The following is an 8,723-nucleotide window of genomic DNA, read 5'->3' on the forward strand; positions in this document are numbered from 1 at the left end:
CCCTGTGGCAGAGGTGGGGGTCCAGCTCACTCTTGCCCACCAAGGAGCGGGACGCTGTCCTTGGTGCTGACCATACGCGCACGTACGCAGTCATGGAGGCATGCGTGTGCTCACTGCGTTGCCAGGATAGGACTGTTTCTCTACGGGCCCCGTCCTCCCCTCCCCACCTTCTTTTGCATTTTTCTCCTCAGCTCCTCTCTGATCAAGCAAAAGCCAAATCATCCACAACGTCTCTTTGTTTGAGTCTGGGGAGAGTTTCCGGTCTGGCCTACAGGAAGCCCCTGTTTGGGCTCAAGAGAGAACTTTGGTCTTTTGGCCCCTGAACATTTCATGTAGTATATACACTCTCACTGTGTCTCCCACAGGTCCCACCTGCCTCCCCAGCCCCTACTTGGGAATCTTCACTCTTGTCCAAATTCTTAGGGTACAGATGGGGGAGTGCAGGTCCAAAGAGCCAGTGAGTACATGCGGCCCCCAGGAAGCAGGCTGCAGCCAGGAATCCTGTGTTTCGCCTCTCTGCTTGTGCTGGGTGACTGCTTGAAGCTTTCCCTGGCATCCTAGTATGCTGCTCTCTCTGAGAGGCCCAGCAGCTTGGGAAGAAGCGTGTGAGCACGAAGCCCTCGGCTCTGTGCATCTTGAATCGTCTCTTCCATGTCCGTGACTCCTGTGTAAGAGGGGACTGCAGCCTTAGGCCTCTGTGGTCTGCACCATACCTGGCAGTCCATTAGTGCACTTACATGGGCAAGGGTTGGACTGGAGCTGGAGGCAGGCGAGTTGGCAGGGCGTCCTTAGGGAGGGAGGAGAGGGCTTTTGTTTAAAGGAATGATCTTCTCAGTTAGCTCCCCTAGGGACCCTGAGTCCCGGAAGTGAGAGAATCTGGTGAGGGCCAGGCCTGCTTCTTGCCCCTCGTGATAGAACGTGTGGAACACCATTCTACCCTGAGAAGCACTGACCCGGGACTATGAGCCCTTCAGGCAGCAGGAACCAAACCACCCTTTACTCCCCAGTGCCCAGAGCTGGGCCCAGGTCAGCCCAGCTATTCACTGACTGACAGCACACTGACTCCTGAGGGCTCAGCACAGGGGCAGGGCTGAGGGCTGGCCATCCATGCCTCAGCGTCACCCAAGGCAGCACACATGCTGGGGAAATGTGGACTGGCTCGCCCCAGAATTCTCTAGTTCAGACTTTCCTGTGACTCTCCTGATCATGGAGTGTCCTCCTGCTGTCCCCTGTCCTTTCCAGCCAGGATCTGCCTCATTTCTGAATATGCACAGCCTCACACGTACACGGGCACTTGCACGAGCAGACATCACTGTGCAGTGGGTATGTGTCTGTTTCCTCATAGTAAATCGGGGATGATGGCACTGACTTCCACTTCCTGGACGTGTGACACATGCGAAGTGCTCAGACGGCGCTGGGTACACTGAATGCTATGTCAGTACCTGCTGTCTTCGTCGTCTTTATTCTTGGCCCTGCCAGGAGACTGTCCTTTCAGAGCTGGGGAGATCTGTGGGACCCTGTCCGAGATGACTGCAGACTCCCTGCCTGTGGGCGGATGTTTCCTTTTTCTTTTCCACATGGCTTAAAGTGCTCATTATCGCTCTGTGATCTGTGCTGAGAGCAGCATGCTTCCCCCTGGCATGGAGCCCCATAATTGCCAGTAAAAGGGGCTGTTGTGACAGATTCAGCTGCGTTTAAGTGCTAAGAACAATCCGCTGAAAAGGATGATTGTTTCGGATAAGGTTTCTCAGAACCCTGGCGTTTCAGCAACCTGGGCGGGGGCAGGTGCTGGGTGATCTCAGGTCTGGGAAGGAGGTTGTGTTCAGAGAAATCTGTGGTCACCTGGGCCAGCCATGGAGTTTTAAAGTGGAGAATGTTCTTTAAGAAGCCAACGAGGTTTGATGGATAGAGCTTTCAGTGTCTGGCCACCTAGTCTGTGCTAAGAAATATTTAATGAATGGTCCCAGGTCCCAAGGATGGGTCTGGGGATGGCTAGGGGGCAGGGGATACAACAAAAAAGTGAAGCCAGGGTTCCTACCATTGAGGGGATGATACTCTGATTGGGGAGAGTCAACACACTGAGTGTTAGATGACTGTTTCTGAAAGCAGGGTCTATGGGACCCTGGTTCTGGAAAATTCTCTGGGTAATGGAAAGGAAGAGTAAGGATTAGATTTCTGGCCAGAATATCTTTGGGAAATTTTGCAAACTCTTCTACGAACTACTTGAAGAGTCAACATCTATTGAAGACCAATAAGGGCACTGAGAAATTCTTCAATAAGGTTTTAATATCTGAACAATTTGTTACCAATTTTTAATTCATTCCTAAAGATGGGATCTTTTGCCACTTGGTGTCACAGAGCCAATTTGCAAAACTGAAACTGAATGACATGGCACAAGCTTTATTCGATGGCCAAGGAACACAGAAACCAGAGCTGAGCTCAGAAATCAACTTCTCGGGAACCAGCAGTTAGCGTAATGGCTATGTCACTGGACTCCCACATAGCTGACCGAGGTTTGCGTCCCGGACCCGGTGGCTTAAAACTCACGCCGGGCGCGTGTGTGTGCGTGCCCAAGATCCTAAAAGGAGAATGGAGGAGAAGGGATTGCAGCGTGACCATCCCCCCTGGGGAGTGATTTCTTGCTTTCTGTCTGTATGTCTCTCTCTGTCTGTCTGGCGAGCGCATGCACCCTATAGCAAAAACCTCTCCCCCCACCAAAAAAAAGAAATCAACTTCTCGCTCATCCTGAGCTGGGGAGTTGAAGATACAGGGACTGGGGTAAAAGCAGGCATGGGATAAGGTAACGGCAGGGAAGAAGGTTCAAACCTTTTCCTGGAAAAGATGTACACTTTCTGGAATACCAAAATCCACCTCCTTTTTCTCTTTGTAAGGCTGTTTCCTGTCTTTTCACAGGTGATTGTAAACTGTCGAGGTGCTGGTAGGTGTGTCATTTAGCATGTAAATGACATTATGTTGAATTTTGGGGTTTTCTGGAGGACATTATGGCAGCCATCTTGAATCTCACAAGTCTAGGCTGCTTCTCAGAGGGAAAGTGGTATCCATAGGCTTAAAAAAAATCTATAGGGAGAGGCTGGAGTGTGGTATAACCAGAGGCTGGCTATATGATGGTTGACAAATTCGCCACATCCTGACAATCTAATGATCTTTTAACTTGGTGCATCCCAAAGATTTGACAAGGCAGCCTTTGGGGATCTTTTTCTCTTTTTCCGTGAAACTGCTGAGCAGCCAGAGGAATGAGGCCTGTGTTCAGAGTCGAGTCTGTGGATGCTCAGCTGCACCAAATTTAAACCACTGACACTGTCCCCCCAGCGGTTCTAGGCTCATGGCACTTGAGAGCGGCAGGTTAGTGTTTACAAGACACCCTGGGGAGCTCTGCAGGGCTAGGGAGACCAACCAGGAGGGGACAGCCCCCACGCTGGGACGTGCACAGGCTGTGCTGTGGGGTTCACTGGCACAAGCTGTTGAGGAGGCTGCCGAGCTGCAGGGAAGAATAACTTGGAGCTGGGAACCATCAGGAAGAAAGGGGGTGGTGTGGGGAGGGGAGCACAGGACAGTCTGTTGTTGTTGCAGAGTCTGGGAAGAGTACAGCAGCCCAAAAAGGCATATAATCCACATGTTCTGCATCTCCAAGTGGCCCCAGAATCCTGTCCTAGATGGGACTGTGTCCAAGCCACCCAACAACCCAGCATGTGACCAATGTGCCCGTGAGGAAACTGAAGCCTCTAGACTCAAGAGAGCAGGGGTGCCTGGGACAAGTCGGCACCGGCCACCTTCTCCTTTGCTCTCTATGACAGTCATCAGAGGAGCAGGGGGTGAAGGTGGCTGGACAGCAAGGTGGCTCCTGGTGTGACAGACTAGAAAGAAGAGGCCTGCTGCCTGTCTGGGGGCCCATCGGCAGGCTCCTGCCTCTTGCTCCTCTGATTTCTCTAGATGTTAAGAGAGTTTGTAGAAGAGGTAACATGTGTGCATATGTGTGCAGTATATATGAGTGGTGTGTGTGTTGTGAATATGTGTATATACACAGGTGGTGTGTAGGTGTGTGTGTGGTATATCTATGTGTATAGTGCTTGCTTCACCAGTATATATTACTAAAATCAGAATTATGTATATGTGTGTGTTGTATATATGTATGTGTGGTGTGTTTTTGCATGCAGTTGGATGCCGTATGTGCTGTCTGTAAGTTTATATGCAGTATATTTGCATGTGGTATGTATATGTGTGTTCTGTTGGTGTGTATGTTGCATAGGTATGTGTCTGATGTGTCTATGTGTATGTGTGTGTATGCCTGTATATATATGTATGTGTCTGTGGGTGAGTTTATGTATGTGTAGTATATATTGTGGATGCAATGTGTGTGCGTACATGTATGTGTGTGATATAGTCGTGGGTGAGTGTATGTTTGTGTAGTATATATAGGTATGTGAATGGTACATGTGTGTGTGTGATGTGTATGTGGGTGTTTATGTGTGTGGTATGTATGTGTTTGTGAATGTGATGTATATGTGTGTGGTACATGTGTGTGTTTTATATTTGTGGGTGAGTGTATGCATGTGTAGTATATATAGGTATGTGACACATGCTATGTATCTGTGTGTTATGCATTGAGTATATGCATGTGTAGTATATATATGTGTGTGTGTGTGTGTATATATATATATATATGCATGTGAGTGCATGTGAGTGGTCCTATGTATGTGATGTATATATGAGTATGCATGTGTGTGGTATATGTGTGTGATGTGTTTGTGGGTGAATATGAGTATATATGAGTGTGTGTATATACATATATATATATACACACATATATATGAGTGGTATGTATGTGTGGGTGTGATGCATATGTGGGGATGTTTGTGTGGTATATATGCATTTATGAGTATATATGGATATGCGTAGCGAATATGTGTGTGATGTATCTGTGGGTGAGTATATGTGTAGTATATATATGTGTGTGTGAGTGGTCATATGTGTGTGATGTGTATGTGGGTATGTATGTGTTTACAGGTGTGTATGTGTGTGTGTGCGTGATGTGTTTATGGATGAGTGTATGTATGTGTAGTATATATTTATGTGAGTGAAACATGTATGTGTGATGTGCATGTGACATATCTGTGGGTGAGTGCATATATGTGTAGTATATATGTATGTGAATGGTACATATATGTGTGAGATGTGTGTCATGTGTTTGTAGGTGAATGTATGTATGTGTAGTAGATATATGTATGTATGTGATGTGTTTGTGGGTAAATGTATGTATGTGTAGAATATATGCATATGTGAGTGGTACATATGTGTGTGAGGTGTGTGTGATGTGTTTGTAGATGAGTGTATGTATGTGTAGATATATGTATGTATGTGGTATGTGTGTGATGTGTTTGTGGGTGAATGTATGTATATGTAGTATATATGTGTATGTGAGTGGTACATATGTGTGTGAGGTGTGTGTGATGTGTTTGTAGGTGAATGTATGTATGTGTAGTAGATATATGTATGTGTGGTATGTGTGTGATATGTTTGTAGGTGAGTGTATGCATGTGTAGTAGATATATGTATGTGAGTGGTACATATGTGTGTGAAGTGTGTGTGTTGTGTTTGTGGGTGAGTGTATGTATGTGTAGTATAGATATGTATGTGAGTGGTATGTATGTGTATGTAGTGTGTGTGTGTAATGTGTCTGTGGGAGAGTGTATGTATGGGTAGCAGATGTATGTATGTGAGTGGTACGTATGTGTGTGGTGTGTGTGTGTGATGTGTCTGTGGGTGAGTATATGTATGTGTAGCATATGTATGTATATGAGTGGTACATATGTTTGTGCGTGATGTGTATATGAATATGTGATACGTATGTGTGTGTGTTGTGTCTGGGGTGAGTATGTGTAGTATATATATATATATATATATATATATATATATATATGAATGATATGTATGCATGATGTGTCTGTGGGTGAGTGTATGTTTGTGTAGCAAGTATATGTATGTGAGTGATACGTGTGTGTTGTGTTTGTGGGTGACTATATGTATTATAGTACATATGTATGTAAATGGTGCATATGTATGTGTGGTGTGTATGTGGGTGTGAATATGTATGTGTATGATACATGTGTGATGTGTCTGGGGTATGTGTAGTGCAAGTGGCATGTATGTGTGTATACGTGACAAGGCAGTGAGGACAGAGCCATGTGTGGGCTGTCTCCTCCTGTGGCCCCTGGAAAGCCCACTGGTGGGCACACTGGCTGCACCTGCTCACCAGGCAGGCCTCAGGACCCTCCTTCTGGAGCTTCAGTTTCTCACCTCCCAGGCGGGAGATGATCCCATTTCATCACAGTTGTTCTGCGACACGCGGGAAGACAGCCTTCTTGTAGAGTGTAAGCACAGGTATACAAGTGCAGCCTCTGCTCTGCCCTCTTCCCGCTCACTGGCCACTGAGGCCTTTTCCCTCACCCCGAGAATTTACAGGTCCAGGGATTGGGAGGACTCCCCCAGAGTCCTCTTTTTTTAAATTTATTTATTTATACTCATTCACTATACAGCAATACAGTATAAAAATAAATTTATTTATTTATACTCATTCACTACACAGCAATACAGTATAAAAAATGAGATTTTCCATCCAGTATATATTGTATATTGGCTCAATCCAGGATATTACCATACATGTTATCATCAACAAATAATTTTCTGTTTCTTGCTTCTTATATACTTTGCTCCCCACCCTCCCCCCCGCCCTGATTCCCTACCTCTCACCCTCTGCCACCTGCCCTACTTCCCCCACCCTGTCTCTGGTATATATGGATGTTTTCCTTGCCATTATTTTTTTCACATTTTATTAATTCGTTAAAGATCTTAAGTAATTTAAAGACTTTCAATATCAAGCACAACTTATATATACATATTTAAGAATGCATGTCTGACTTTTAGGTGTAAACCTCAGTGAGTAATGTGAACATACTATAAAGTAGCACCTCACTGGGGCTTTTTAGCTTACTACTGTCATTAAATAGTTCTTAATAGGTATTTTTAATGCATTTTTAATTTAAAAATGTTTTCATTTTAAAAGATCAAAATAAAAAAATGTTAAGAGAAATTTGCTTAAAACTTAAAGCCAGGGAAAAGGTTAGGATTCAGTTCAAATAGTAGGTAGATGAACCTATCAACAGTTCAAGAGAAGACAAAAATCTTTAAATATGGAAATCAAGGCATCAAAGAAAATCAGTAATGTTTTAGTCGAAGTAAAAAAACTCTTATTTCACTATTTCAGACTCACATAATTCATCTCTCTTCTATTGAATATGCAGTGTTACTGTGGTCTGATCTTTCCATTTAAACCCGGAAGCTAGCATTCGACTCTGGATTTGTCCCTACCATTAGGCTGGCCATTCTCTTGGTTGTTTCTTGTACTCTTATTTCTGTGTCTGACTTTGGTTTTCCTGGTATTACGCTCCCTTCAGCACTTTTTGGAGAGGTAATATAGTGTTGCTAAATTCTTTCAGGATTTGTTTTATCTGAGAATGTTTTTGTCCTTTTTTTTTTTTCCCATATGAAAGATAATCTTGCTGGGTATAGTATTCTTGGTTGAAAGTGTTTTTCACTTAACACTTTGAATATATTTTCTCATTCTTTCCTTGCTTGCTTTGTTTCCAATGAGCGGTCCAACGTTGGCCTTATGGGATATCCTTTGGAAGTAACTTAATGTTTCTCTCTTGCCAAATTTAGTATCTTGTCTGTCTGTGGTTTTGGTCAATCTGGCTATGATGTGCCTTGGGGAAGATCTTCTTGGGTCGATTCTATGAGGGGTCCTTTGTGTTTCTTGGGTCTGAATATTTGAGTGTCTCACTAGGTTTGGAAAGTTTTCTTCCAGGATTTCATGGAATAGATTATCAGTTCTTTATTAGTTTCTTCACCTTCTGGGATACCAATGATCCGGATGTTTGGGTGTTTAATGGTATCAAGCATTATTCGTAAATTATTCTCATTTGGGGGGTTATTTTCTCAGTCTTTTTGGTGAATTTTTCTGGGTCAGAGGTTCTGTCTTCTACATCTGAGATTCGATCTTCTGCATGATCTAATCTGCTTTTGATATTTTCAACAGAAGTTTTGATTTCCTGTATTACAGCCTTCATTTCTAACAATTCCATTAGATTCTTTTTTAGTATATGTATCTCCTCTTTCAGATCATGCAAGAACTTCCTTGTTTCCTGGAACTCAGTGTCCCTTTTCTCCTGCATCTTCTGGAGTTCATTGTCTGTATTCTCTTGCAGCTCTGTTAGCTCTGTCACTATGAATATTTTAAATTCTATATCTGACATTTCTATGAGTTCCCGAGGAAGAGGAGTTTTTCTTTTTCATTAGAGGAGAGAGATTTTCTTCATTTCTCATATTTCTTGCACTTCTGTGGTGGTTTCTGGTCATCTGATGGATTATACATTTTTTTCCTATTTTTTGGTGTTAAATCTGAGCAATCAGAGGAATGCAGAAGGAGGTGACCTGCAGTCTGTAACAGTACTGTTTTCTCCCTTTGTACAACTGATTCAATGAAAATTGAGGAATAATCTGACCCTAAAAGTATTCAGATATTTGGCTACTGAGCACCTAGGCCTGTCTAGAAAATCAATGTGTGGAGGCTGAGCAGGAAAGTCAGAAAGGTAAAGAGAAAAGGAAAAGGAATGGGGGGGGGGGGAGGAGAAGGGGGGGAAGACAAG

General features: G+C 44.0%; 1 protein-coding gene across 5 annotated transcripts in view; it reads left to right on the forward strand.

The window, feature by feature from the left end:
* The window catches only part of CTIF (cap binding complex dependent translation initiation factor), a 340,395-nt gene that overhangs the window by 123,353 nt on the left and 208,319 nt on the right, over window positions 1-8,723 (forward strand). The gene's annotated exons all lie outside the window — the stretch shown is intronic.

This window comes from Tupaia chinensis, unplaced genomic scaffold (assembly GCF_000334495.1).
Source record: "Tupaia chinensis unplaced genomic scaffold, TupChi_1.0 Scaffold000119_2, whole genome shotgun sequence".
NCBI classification, from domain to species: domain Eukaryota; kingdom Metazoa; phylum Chordata; class Mammalia; order Scandentia; family Tupaiidae; genus Tupaia; species Tupaia belangeri.